Raw genomic sequence first — 14,297 nt, forward strand, 5'->3', positions numbered from 1 at the left:
TTATTTTAAACACAGCCCTATTTAATAATTCCTTGGTAATCCAAATAAGTTTTTCTGGTTAGCGCAGGTGTCAATATTTAAAAATAAATTAAGTCAATTATTTAATTATTTAATTATTTAATATATTTGATTTAGTAATTATTTAATATATTTCTATTTAAGAGTTCCTTGATAATCCAAATAAGTTTTTCGTTGTTAACACAGGCGTCAGTATTTAATAATAAATTAAATTAATAATATGATTATTTAATAATTAAATTTAATTATTTAATGTATTTAATTTAATAATTATTTAGTAATTCCTTGATAAACCCAATAAGTTTTTGTGGTTAACACAGGCATCAGTATTTAATAATAAATCAAATTAATGATTTAATTATTTAATAATTCCTATTTAGTAATTCCTTGATAATCCCAATATGTTTTTTTGGTTAGCATAGATGTTGGTATTTAATAATAAATTAAATAAATTATTTGATTATTTGCTACATTTAATAATTGCTTAATAATTCCTATTTAATAGTTCCTTGATAATCCAAATACATTTTTTTGTGGCTAGCATAGACGTCGGTATTTAATAATAAATTGATAATGTAATAGTTTAATAATTTAATTATTTAATGCATTTAATTTCATAAGTATTTCATAATTCCTATTTAATAGCTCCTTGATAATCCCAATACGTTTTTGTGACTAGCACAGATGTCAGTATTTAATAATGAATTAATAATGTAATAGTTTAATAATTTAATTATTTAATATATCTCATTTAGTAAGTATTTAATAATTCCCATTTAATAGCTCCTTGATAATCCCAACAAGTTTTTGGTGGTTATCACAGATGTCAGTGACAATAGGAGCACACTTTTGAAGGGGTGAGGTGCTTTTTTGAGCAGAGGATTGTGGAGGAGCACAGCTTTGTGGGCGTTTTGCTGATGACTGGCTGTGGAAAATGGTCAGTTTTAGACTGAAATCTCCACGCTGGGAGATGGGGCTGTGCATTTGTCACCTGGAGAGACACCAGGAGCTCCCACAGCAAAGGAGAAAACTCAGAAGCTGCGAGCTCCTGCTGCTGCTCAGCAAAAAGGAGCTTTAGTTCCACCACAGATCAGGAGGATTTGGTTTAAATTTTAACATTTACACCGCCGTGCAGCAAGGCTGGCAGGAATGTTCTTCACACTCCTGACTTCCAGGAGTGCTCCCACACACAGGGCAGTAAATGAAAGATCTTGCAGAGAGGGACTCTCACAGTGACCTGTTCACACTGGAACTTGTGCATCCAGCCCCGTTTTTAGAGCAACAGCACTCCATCAGCAGCCAGACAAACGAAAAAAGAGCAGAAATTTTAGTATTGCAGCCGTTTCCTGGCTTGAGGCATCGTCCAGTCAATCTTATCATTCATTCCTAAAAGCCCTTCCAGTTTCCCACCCCTAACCTACACCCACAGCAGCGCTGAAAGGGTGACCCATCTCCAGGGACAAAACAGAAGTGGTAAATATTCAGTATCTCGTGAAAACACAGAGGTGGATATGGTACAAAACATCACCCCAACACAAGGGAACCCAACCCACAGCAGCTGTAATTTCATTTCTTGCTGTGGAGTGGGAAGGAAACAGGGGCAGGAGAGCCAAGGCACAGGTGGAGCAGGATTTGGCAGGGGATGTGAGGAGTGATGAGATTCTGTGAGTGCAGAGGTCAGAAAGAAAGGGCAAGGAGAGAGCTGTTGGGGTCTGAGATACAGAGTGTGTGCCCTTGTTTCTAATACTTAGTTCTAGGATCCAAAGAAACACTGGATTTCATATAATATGAAATTCATGAGCGTGTTTTCATGGTGATACATGAGAACAAATGCTAAAGTTAGATAGAAAAAGTGTAAGTGTGTAGATTAGAAAGTTTCTTAAATCACTGGGTGAAAAAGTAGTTTAGAGAACAGGAGAGAAGATGGAGGATTTAGGGTGTTGTCTCTTGTCCTTCTTCTTTCTTCTTCATGTTCTTTCCTAGAGGTTTTTGGGTAGCAATGAGTGATTGGATAGAAAATGTCACAGTGCAGCACACAGGTGTTGGGTCATTGGGTCACTAATAAAAATAATTTAGTTGGCATCTGTTAATTGGGTAAATGGACATATAAAAGACCTTGAAGAAGATCTTTGTTGGCCATTTTACCCCTTTTCTATCATAGTGCACATAGCTCCTTGTACCTTGTAATGCTGATAAGAAAAAATAAACAACTGAGACTGAACGAGAGAAAACTGCCTCCCTCTCATCAATCTTCAGTTCAAAGGGAAAAATAATCTAACCCAAAAGTCCATAATGAGACAGAGAGCGAAGCCCCTGGCACTGCCAGCAGTGAGAATTTGGGCATCACTTGAGGAAGGTGAGCAGTGAGAACATCTCTGTGGCCTGAAGCATCCCAGTGCCCCGAGGGAGGGGGCTGGTGCTGCCAAACCACCTCCCATCATCGCTGAGAAGTCACAGCCCTCAGGCAAAGCCTGACTGGAAACTGGGAAACATCAGGGCTGCTTTTGAAAAGGGGGAAAAGGAGACCTGGGGAGCTGCAGAGCTGTGAGCCTCACCTCTGTGCCGGGGAAGGACACGGAAATATCCCCAGGGAAGCAATGTGAAGGCACCTGCAAGAGGAGGAGGTGATTTGAGACAGCCAGTGTGGCTTCACCAAAGCTCCTGAGCCCAGGGGAGTGCTCAGGGCTCTGTCTTGGCACTCGACCCCTTCACAGAGGAGATGGATGGAGCACACCCCCAGCAGGTGACAGTGACACCCCTGAGGGACAGGATGGCATCCCGAGGGACCTGGGCATGCCAGGAGTGCCCCAGGGGATCTCAGGAGGTTTAACCAGGCCAGGGGCCGGTGCTGGCCCTGGCACAGGGTGCCCAGAGCAGCTGGGGCTGCCCCTGGATCCCTGGCAGTGCCCAAGGCCAGGCTGGACATTGGGGCTGGGACACTGGGGGGTGTCCCTGACATGGCTGGGGTGGCTCTGGAGGGGCTCCAAGATCCCAAACCACGACTCCAGGATTATCACTTTTCAAACAGAAGCATTTGGAGGTTGGTGGAGCTCCGTGCCTGCTAAGAACCACATTAAATAATAAACCTTGTGGAGATGCCATTCCCATGGCATGTCCTGGCAAAGAAGTAAACAAGGCTGCCTCAAGAAACATGAAGAAAATAATTCAGATCCTGATGACCAAAACCATCCTTTAGTGGCCCCATTTCTGCAGGCTTTGGGTGCTGAAACATCAGCACATGGTACCTGCAATTTCTGTTCCCTTTTATGCTCTATTATTATAATTAGCCTCACACACACCTCTTTATGGTCAAGAATTACATTCACAGCCCTTAATGTAGAATGTAAATGCAAGAGAAAAAGAGTTTAATGCACAGTGCTCACAGAAATGTTACTGCTGCCTCTTTACCGTGCATCACTTTCCACTGAGTTACCACGAAAATGCAAAAAGCAAATGGCTTTATTACATAAAGTGTCACAGCACTTTCACTTGCTAAAGAGTAATTTTAAAGTTGAAAATGTCAGAGGCTGCGGGGACATTAGGAATGAACATTCCGGTGTTCCCTTTTCAAACCTGCAGAGGAAAATAAGTTCAGCAATCATAAATTTCCACTTTCTTTTTATCCTGGTTAGAAATTTCTCTGCCTGCAGCCCAGTCAACAGCAATTCAGTCGTGATTCATGGCTTTAAAGCCTGAATTATGACAAAAGGACTCATAAACTGCAGGAATTATTTTGCTTTAAAGATGATGGAGTATCTACTCTGACCAGAAGACTTTTAATCCATTATATTTCTTAAATAAATACGCCTGGGCAACTAATCACTTGCTATTAGCACTCTCCTATGATCACTTCAACTAACATAACAGTGTATCACTTAAATAAACTGGCAATGTGGTAGATTTATGGGCTTTAATTTCTCAGCTCACACTTGTCTCTCTTGCATTTAAAACAAATACCAGACTGTAGCTGTTGGCTGATGTTTGTAGAATCCATTTGTTCCGTGTTTTGAAAGCAACCATAGTGTTCATCAGCCAGTCTGGGATTGAATCAATAAGAAAAATTAAAAATAAAATTAAAAAAAAGTCCCCAAGAAACTCCAAGCAAACCCAAATTTCTGACTAACAAGCTAACAGAAATGCCTCTGGATTGTATGGTAGCTTTGGAATGAATTTGTGTTTTTTAACTTCTCATGATGACATGGGTTTTTTTTTCTTCAGTGGAAAAGGTCTGGGAAGTGCCAGAAAAAGTTCTATAGCTCTGCTCACTTCAAGAAAGGTGTGGAAAGGGGTGTCCCAAAGGGGTCCTTGCTAAGCCAAACTGGACACCAGATAGAGGTCAAGTACCAAAATTCTGAAGTTTTGCCACCAAGAAGTGCCCAAGCAGGTCACGTTTTACCTTTTACACAAGCATGGCACATCCTTCAGCTGGTGTTAGTCAGTAAAAGTTATAATCCAGGATATTAAAAAAAAAATGAATAAAAACCCAAACAAAAAAAACAAAACCTGTAAGTATAAAAACAATAAATTAAAATTTTACTGTGAAAAAACTTACTAAAGCTGGTGGTAAAAGGTGCAACTTTTAAGGCAACTCTTCCTCAAAGATGACCTCACCTCTGCACCAGGTTTTGTGCTTCACCTCTCCTAAATATTAATAAATTCAGAAGTTTCCAAGGGCAGGAGAGTCAGGGTAGCTGGGAAGGATGGGGAAAAATCAGCTTCTCCTCACTGCTCCATTTGGGTAAATCCCAGCACCTCCCATCTGCCACCAGAGCTGGAGAGAGAACAGATCCTTGGGCTTCAAATGATGGTTTGAAACAAATAAAACAGAGGACAAATGAAAAAACAAATAAAACAAAACCAAAAAAAACCCCCTGCATTTCAGGCTGATCCAAATTCTGGTGTTTGCACTGAACTCAAAAATTAATTTGGTATTAAGCAATATGGTCTCATTCCTAAAAAACAACTTTGCTTTGGATTTAGACTATTAACTTAAAGGAAATGTGGAACAAAAATCCTGCCTAAATGGAAATCCCCAAAATAATCTGAAGTAATGCTTGGATTCCTGTTTTCATCCTGCTTCCAGCTTCTCCTGGACTTTTTGGGGTATTTTATTTATTTTTTTTTTATTTTTTTTGGTAAGAGAAATGACTTGGCAAAAATTAAGCTTCTAAAATGCTACGATGTCACCACATCTCTGTGCTTCACAGAAAGAAATTTCATCCAGTTGTAACCAACTAATTCATGTCTTGTGGGCAGCCATGGTAAACACAGCTCAGAAAGGGGTTATTTCCCATTAATAATGAATCCAGCAGCTGGAAGGGGAAATAAAAACAGTTTCCCTGTTTGATTGTAGGGCAGCATCTCCTCCAGTGCCCAAGATATCTTAATTAGTCATTAATCAGCACATTAACCCAAATAAGAACTTGGTTTGAATTCAGGCACCTGTTGCTGAGGAGGCATTTGGGGAGGATGAAGATTAAAATGGAAACCACTATTTTTATCAGCTGGGGAGATATGGATCAGCTCTATTTTATCAAATTTCCACATATCAACTGCAGGCATCACTAAATTAATTTCTGGTCTCTGAGAGTGAAAACCAGAATTGACTAAAAGGGCAACCACTTACTCGCCCTCCCCACAATTGTCTTAAGTATTCATCAAAACTGATCTAAATCCAGCAAAAAAACTCCTAGCCTGCCCCTCCCACCCCGAAAAAAATCAATAAAATCAGGATTAGTTCCATGTTTTGATTTCTTAAATGCTTTTTTCAGTATTTCCAGTCTACTGCTACGCCGCTAAGACTTTAAATTATTGAAGGCATTGGAATTGGAGCTTCCTACTCAGCGTGGGTCTGGGCTTGTTTTGTGAAGCCAGAGTTAGAATTTGTCCTTAGGAAGAGCATTCTGTGACTCTGTGGTAATTTAAAATTAATTTTGCTCGTTCGCTCAGGTCGACGCCCACGGTAAATTTAACACGTCCCTTCATTCCATCTCTTTGTGTCTGGTTTTCCTGGACCCTCCCAGACTCTGGGCTGCCAGCAGACAGAGAGGAATCCCCCTGGAAACATCTCCATCACCCCAGAGCAGCGGGGTTTCACCCCTGAACTGCTCCTCACCGCTTTAGGGATCAGGGATCTTGTGCTGTGCCTCTTGCACATCCCTCAGGTCTCCCCCCAAAACCTCTCCCCTCTGACTGAAATACTGCACCCCACCAAAAAACACAACTGAAGCAGAATCCCAATATTCTGGGAGGAGAACAGGCAGCTTACAGCATTTCTGTGCCTTTCCCACTCCATGAGAACAGCATCTCCGAAAGGCTGGATTCCTTCTTTTATTTGGCCATATGCTCTCACTGTAACTATGTTCTTTTCATAACAACCCTGCACTAACCATACATTATTAACCCCAGGAGACCCAAACTTCATTTTAACATTTTTCTGTAAGCACTGTGCAAACCTAGGGTGTAACACTAATGTCTTTTTTTTTTTTTTCTTTTTTTACCCCCTGTGCTTACACTTTGAGGAGATGGTAAGTCAGTTAAAAAGAAAAAAAAAAAAAGAAAAAAAAAAAGAAAGAAAAAAAGGAAGAGAAACTCATCCAGTGTGGAGCATCCAAATCTGAATTATTTTCTGGTAGGAAAGAGAGTGCAGGTGGTAAAACATCTGTTCTCTCTCTGGGCTTTAGGTATCCAGCATTGGCTTGTGCTTTGCAGCTCCTCTCCCATATGTGTCTCCTACAGAAGGTTTAACACTTACTTGTTGGGCCCTCTGCAGCATTTTTAAAATCAAAAGAGCAAAAATGCTTCATCAGTAAATGATAATGTTATTTCCCAGAGTTTCTGCAGTGAAAACTCCCCTCGAGGTTTGGGCTGCACTGAAGTCTGTCTGGCAGAGAAAGCGGTGCCCTGCTTAGGTGTAACTCACCGAACAACGCAGTGCTAAAGAACAAACAAAAATCCTTCTTTTTCATTTCTGGGGGAAAAGGTTTCTATCAAGAGATCTCAGGAAATGCTGTGATGTCTCAGGAGCCTCAAGCTGAGGCCTGTCAGGGTGTAATTAACAGATGCAGACAGCCCCAACCTCGGCATGACTAAGCTAGTTTTACACCGGATAAGCCGGAATTATATTTATTTTCATTTCGAAACGCGCTCATAATTTTAATGAACTCGTGTGAGACATGAACAGGAGAGCGAGGCACCGTGACCAAGCCCCCTCCCCGAGCTGCTGGGTCTGGTATGTCAGAAAACAACTGCAAACACCTTCCCCACAGATGGGACAGCGGGGAGTGTCGGGGATGGGGCGGCAGCAGGAGCAGGGAATTGCTGAGGGACCACCTCAAACCCTGGGGGCAGCTCTGGGACCCTCCTGACAGGGAATTGAGGGGCTGGAGTGTGCCCAGGGCAGGGAACAGAGCTGGGGAGGGGCTGGAGAATTCCTGAGGAGCTGGAAAGGGGCTCAGGCTGGAGCAAAGGAGGCTCAGGGGGCCCTTCTGGCTCTGCACAAGTCCCTGGCAGGAGGGGACAGCCGGGGGGATTTGGGATCTGCTCCCAGGAACAGGGACAGGAGGAGAGGGAACGGCCTCAGGCTGGGCCAGGGGAGGCTCAGGGGGGACAGCAGCAGGAATTTCCCCATGGAAAGGGAGCTCAGGCCCTGGAAGTGCCCAGGGAGGGTGGCAGTGCCCATCCCTGGAGGTGTCCAGGGAATTCTTGGATGTGGCACTCAGGGCTCTGGGCTGGGGATGAGGTGGGGATGGGGCACAGCTGGGACTCCATGGCCTGGGAGGGATTTTCCAGCCTCAAGGATCCCTGGATTCTGTGATTCTGAGAGGGAGCAGCAGATCCTGGGGCTGATTCCCTGGGACCAGGCTTGTTATTGCCCATCTATGATTAAATCAACAGCCATAATGGCAAAGGCTCAAGAGCACTGCCCTTCAGTCCAAAAGCACTTGGCCACACAAACCAAACTCCTGAGATGTGTCTCCCAGGCTGAAACACCAGAAATGTTTCTTGCACCAGACCAAGTGATGCAAATGTTAAAAAGGTAAGTGGAGACCAAGATGTCTTACAAGACACACTGGCAGACAAGAGGCTGTGACACAAGCTAGACCTGGCTGCAGCTCTTGGAATAAAAAACACATTTTCCTTCTGCTGACCAACAAGAAGAAGTCTAAGGACGTTTTTGAACCTGCACCTGTGTCTAACATCCCCCTTTTTGGGCTGAAACCTGTCCATGCAGCAGCTGCCCAGGTGCTGACTTGTACAGAAAAGGCTTTTCTGCTGCAGAAACACACGCACGCGTTATTTAAAAAGGGATTTTATGGTCTCCTGGAAATGACAGATTCAAATATCTGAACATGAAACTTTCTGGCTCTGGCTGGAGCACAGCTCACTTTGTTGTGTCAAGCTCCTTGTCAGAGCAGTACTTCAAACTCTGGGGGACAGAAGGGATTTGGGGCAGGTCCAGGCTCAGCTCTGACCTCGATGGGAGGACACAGGGACCACATTCAGAGCTGCTGTACGGCCCAGAGAGGTGAGAGAAGGGCAGGGAGGAGATAACCACTCACCTTCCCATAAATCCAGCCAGCAGCATTCCCCAGGACCAGCACAGCACCAGGAATTTCCCAGCTCTCTTGCAGCTGCTTTCCTCCCCAGGCAGGGCCTGGGTCACCAGTCTGCACCCACAGGGACAGCCACTGCCAGCTCACACCTGCCCACAGCAGAAAAGGGGCAATAAATAGGAATATGAATAGAAACACTTCTCCCCCTGTGCTCTGCTTTAACCCAGAAATCATCCCAAGGGCTGTTTTTGCCACACCTGGGGGACACAGAGCAGGAGGAGAGGGAGAATCTCTTGAGCTGTGCCCATCTCAGGCACTGGGACCACCAGTGGAACCCCAGGCTGCAGCCTGGGCTCTTCCCTGCCATAAATAAAAACATCAGCCTCCTGTTTTTCAGGGGTTAATCCTCCAAAGCCAAAGGGAGATCCCTTTTCACACACCACCATAAAAAGCAGAGCCCTCCTGTCCCTAAAGTGACTCTAGGCACTAAGACAGCAAGAATGCAAAAATCTTCAGCACAGTGTTTCACATTTTGGTTTATTTTTTAATGACTGTTTCATGTAAGAACTCCTGTGCTTGTCTCCTTATCTCTTCACTGCAATAAAAGCTCTCCCAGTGTCTCTGTACACCTGAGGTGACACCTCCTGCCCTCCAGCCACGGCAACAGTGGCTACCTGGTCATCACCCAACCACCCCAATCTGCCCCCTTGGCCAGCTTTATGCACTTTAAAGTCCTGTTTTTCCTCAGAAAGCACACAGCTCACATCCTCTGCTCCCCTGAAGCCTGCACAGGGCTTGGGGCTGGCTGCAGAGTGGTGGGGACGTGACTCATCCACCCCCTCCCCAGCAGAACCCTCTCAAGTGATTTTGTGCCACAATGGAAGGCAATTCATTACAAAAGGGCTACGGCAGAAATCTCGCCAGGCAAATAAAGAAAAAACACCCCTGTCAGTAGAATTTATAGAGACATTTTCGAGGGCCTCAAAGGGATTTTATTTTGCGACAGTTTTCTATTCAAATTGTAATTTCAGGGCTGGGTGTGGAGGAACTTATTTGGCAACTCAGTCCCGGTGAGGGCAGGGTGAGGGTGCCACAGTCACAAGCAGTAGGGGAACAAAGGGACTTGGGCCAGCCCTGCGAGGTGTGGACATCAATTTGAGAATTTTCCCCTGAGCTGGGAAACAGAAATCACTACAAAACAGTAAAAAGCTGGCCAGAGTGTGCCCACCTCTGTTTCAGCCTGATTTTTTAAAATTTCCCTCCAAAACACTTATGTACTGAGGAGGAGGAGGGAAAGGATAAGAAGAACCTGTTGTGGTGTGGAACCTACATATGTTATATCTATTTTTTTGTGAAACCAGAGAGACTGCATCTTTCTACCTTTTTTTTTTTTTTTTTTTTTTTTTTTTTCCTTGGCTTCTTCTTGTGCTCTTTAAATTAAATTTCTCATTTTAGGGTCTTGAGTGTTTAAATCAGACAGGGCCAGCCTCACACATCTTGTTTTGAGACCTCACCAGTGTTTTTTGAGCATCAAGCCTTGGTTTGGGCTGTCTGATTTGGGGAGTTTGACTTGAGAGGTTTCCCTCCTGCAAGTCTGGAGGTTTCATGGCGAGGACCTGTGCTGCTCAGGAGGAACACAGGTCCTTGTCAGCTGTGGTTTAGGTTTAACCCAGCAAAGACACCTCCTGAAAGCTGCAAAAAACCTGACCTGAAGGCAGCTGAGCATCCACTGGGACTGGTGACAGCAGCAGGAAAGGCCCTTGCAGCAGCTCCACTCGGAGAAAACATCCAGCTCCTTCCTCCACACAAAACTGAAAGCAAAATCAAGCTTTAAGAAGGAGGAAAAAAAAAATAAAAAACCCCAGCATTGCAAAACAGCAGCTCATTCTGGGCTCACAGCAGCTTATTACGGAGCAGTTGCAATAAATCATCACCCATTTTGGCCCTGGAGCTCAGCTGCAGTCCAAGTGGAAGACACAACATTCCTGGGAGCCCTGTCCCATCTTTCCAAGGCTTGCATGAGCAGGAACGAGACAGGCTGCAAGGGGCCAAGTGCTAGGCAGAAATTATTTCACTTCCTCCATGCCTCTGCAGCAGAGAATTTCATGCCCTGAAACAGCTCTGATTAATTTATAGCAGAGGTTTGGGTTAAAATGTCTCAATTGCTCTTTTGTTCCTGGGAGGACGCTCTTGTTTTTTATGGATGTTTATTAGGGTGGCTGATTTAATTTCCCATCTCTCTGGGTTTTGGCTCTGTGGTGGGAAGGATGGAGTCATGAGGCTGAAACAGGGAGCAGGACACAGCGTTTTGTCTCCTCCACCACGAGGAGCTGCCCAGGACCAGACCAGGTCTTTTCCCCACAGCCCTGTGAAATAAATGTGGTTATCCAGGCAAGCCTCCAGCATCACCAGCTGGATCAAAGCTGAGCTAAGACAGCCTGAAAAACCTGGAGTGCAGGGATGCCCTCAAGCAGAAAGGATCCATACCATGGTGAAGTTTAGCTTTTGCTTTTCCTGGGCTTGTAATCACTGCAATTTCCTGGGCAGGGGAGCTGCAGAAGTGCTGGTGCTGCTGAGCTTTCCCCACTCCAGAGCGAGTAATCCATGGATAACAGGAGGGTGGAGGGCTCATCCATCCTCAGGGATACCAGGTGATGCTTTCTGCCTGGCCAGGGCCTGCCAGCTACCTTCAGGAAGGGTGAAGGTCATTTTCTCCCCTCCCCAGAAAGGGAAATTAACCATGTGCTCACTGTGTGGAAATGCTGTCAGAGAGTATTGTCAATTCCTGCCGTCCTAATAGAGCAGGAATGCAAAACCTTGAGCACACTATTGCACATTTTGGTACATTTTTAATGACTATTTAATGTAAGAACTCCTGTGCTCCTCCATCTTCCTCATTTCTTTGCTGCATAAAAACCCCTCCAGTGTCTTTATAAACTTTAGATGAGTGAGCTTGTGAATATTCCTGTAAATACATTTTATTGCCTTTCTCTGGATGTGAGTCTGGAGGACAGACTTTTTTTTCCCAGCCTTTTCTGCCTAGAACTGTGGCTTTTGGTTAAAATTGAGTTTTAACATCTTTCAACTGCCTTGGAAGCCAACCTGGCAAGGTCTCAGAAAGAAAGGGCCACACAAGGGATATTGAGGTGGGCAATTAAACTGATTATTAAACCCAGGTCTCTCAGCCAACAGGAACCAGAAACCTGCACTGGAAATGAGATGCAGGACTTCAAACTCATCATTAATTAAGCAGGAGAATAAGCACAATGTGGTATTATATCATTTACTCAGAGCAACATGGGTGCTACCTGCTGTACTGATGATTATTAAATTAATTCTGCAGTAACAGCTGCATAAAAAGAGATATTTAAACATTACCTTCATCCCCTTCACAGAGTGGATGTCTACCTCTGGAGATGAATTTTACCATCAAATGTTCCTCTCAGACTCTCTCAACTGATCAACAGCTCTGTGTGTGAGAGGAAGACAGTAAGGACTAAGAATTCAGTATTAAAGAGGTTTCATGTGTTTGTCTCTTACCCAGGAAGGGTATTCCAGCCAGAAGCCACGGGTTTGATTCCCAAAATTGGGTCTCACAAGAAAACCTTTTCAATTTTGACAATCCCTTTCCAAAATCACCTGTCCAGTGACTCTGTGAGGCTGCAGGAATGATGGCAAAATTTTCCCTGGTTAAATATTTCTGTACAAGGCAAATACCATTAAAAAAACCCCAAACTGAGCTTTGTTTCCTTCCCAAGAAAGAACCTTAAAGCAGAATGGTCATCCTTTTAATCCAGGGCTTGCACAAACATCACCTTGGATGATATGAGAAGCCAGGAAAGAAAATAAAATTAAAAAAAAAAAAGTGATTTCTTTTGTCACCTCTGCCCAGTGGGACTGCATGAAATTCAAGACCAGACAGTGCCAGGCTTCCCAGATCCACATCTTCAAGAGGTTTCACAGCAATTCCTGCTTTTTGTTCCAATGCCACTGGTGAAAATGAGGCTGACCCCAGAACTCATTGCTAGGGATATCCAGAAACAATCTTCCTTCAGCTCAGCGATTTCCTTCTTAAAAGTGTTGGTCTTCAAAAATAGTTTCATTTTCCTAACAGCAGCAGATGAATCCTGATGACTTTCATGAATTAAATTGATCCTGGAGTGTAATTATAACAGCAGGGAAATGGTTTAATGGTCAGAAAAGGATGAAAATTCAGATGCTGACCAACATTATAAGGGAAAAAATAAAAAATTATATAAAAAAAAATGAGATGGAGGATGACAGATCATCCAAAGGAAATTTAGGAGAAAGATTTTATGAGGGGGCAGACTTTGTGAAGGGAATTAGAATAAAATCAGAGCAGGAAAACATTTAGTAGGGAAGCAGCACTTGCTGAGAGGATTGAAGAGGATTGATCTTCTCTCAGTTGGGTAACGAGACCCTGGGCATTTTTCTCAATTAGGATTGCTCAGAAGAAGTTCAAATATATCACCTTCAGTCTCTAAGCAGCCTGGACATGCTTTTATTGCCCTGTTTTCCTCCCATTTTGACTTCACCATTCCAATATTTTATTTTTCCCAGAAAAACAGGAAAAAAAAGAAGAATCTTTGCCATAAACATTTATCAGCACCCGAATCCCCCACGTGTAAAGACTTTTTCTTCCCTCAAGCACCTCCAGGCTGATGGATCAAACTGCAGCAGCTGTCAGCTACACCACCCTAAATACTTCCAGAGAAATAAATAAATTAGATGTAATTTAAATAAAATAGATTAAATAAATTTCACATTTATACACACAATCATTTATACAGCAAGGGCACGAAGAGAGGGAGAACCTGATGCACACACAGAGTGTCTGCTTTTGGGAATAGCAGTGAGAACAGGAGTTAAAATAGTGATACAGATTGTCAAAACATTATCTCAAAATCAAACTGACATTATCATGCCAAAGGCAACGCTTTATGCAGCACTTCCTCAGGAATTCATGGGGTTCTGGGCATTTTTTTTTGGTCCACAACTTTATTTTCCCTCTCTTGAAAAGAAGTATTTGTGAGCTGTGCCTTTCAAAATTGATGAACTCAGACCTCAAATAACAAATTGTTTTGCATGACAACACAAATTCTGCTCAAGCAGTTACATTAAAGGTAAAAATCTCTAGATGAGTCCCGGCCTCTGATGAAAACATGTTTTTTCCTTCTGTAAAATAACTGCATCTTTTATCTCCCCCCATAAATACAGTTTAAACTGGTGGGGAAAAAGAAATTACCTGGTAAATCATCTGTAGGGGAAATGTTAATAAAGAATCCTTGGGATCTGATCTGTAATTTGTAAGTTTGGTTCAGTTTCTGCCTTGAAAAACCCATTTCTGGGCATTTTTCTCTATTTTGTCTCCTGTCATTTGGGTAGGGAAGAAGCAACGGAGTGATGTGACATCTTCACACCTGGAAAACAAAGAGAACCCTGTTCACAAAACAAAATAAGTCTCAGTTTGGTAGCTCTGCTAAAGAGGAGGGTGAATAGAGTGAGGATTAGATCCAGATTGTGGAGAGATGGCAAAGACCTTGGCTTTTCTCAGTGACAACCAAGCAACACCAAATATTACATTAATTATTAGATTTTAGTATGTTATATTTTATTAATTTATAGTTTATTATATTTTATTAATTATTAGTATTAATTACTTATTAATTTAGCAGCTAAAGTTAATTTAAAGATCATATTATT

Source organism: Parus major, chromosome Z, assembly GCF_001522545.3.
Source record: "Parus major isolate Abel chromosome Z, Parus_major1.1, whole genome shotgun sequence".
Classification (NCBI taxonomy): Eukaryota; Metazoa; Chordata; class Aves; order Passeriformes; family Paridae; genus Parus; species Parus major.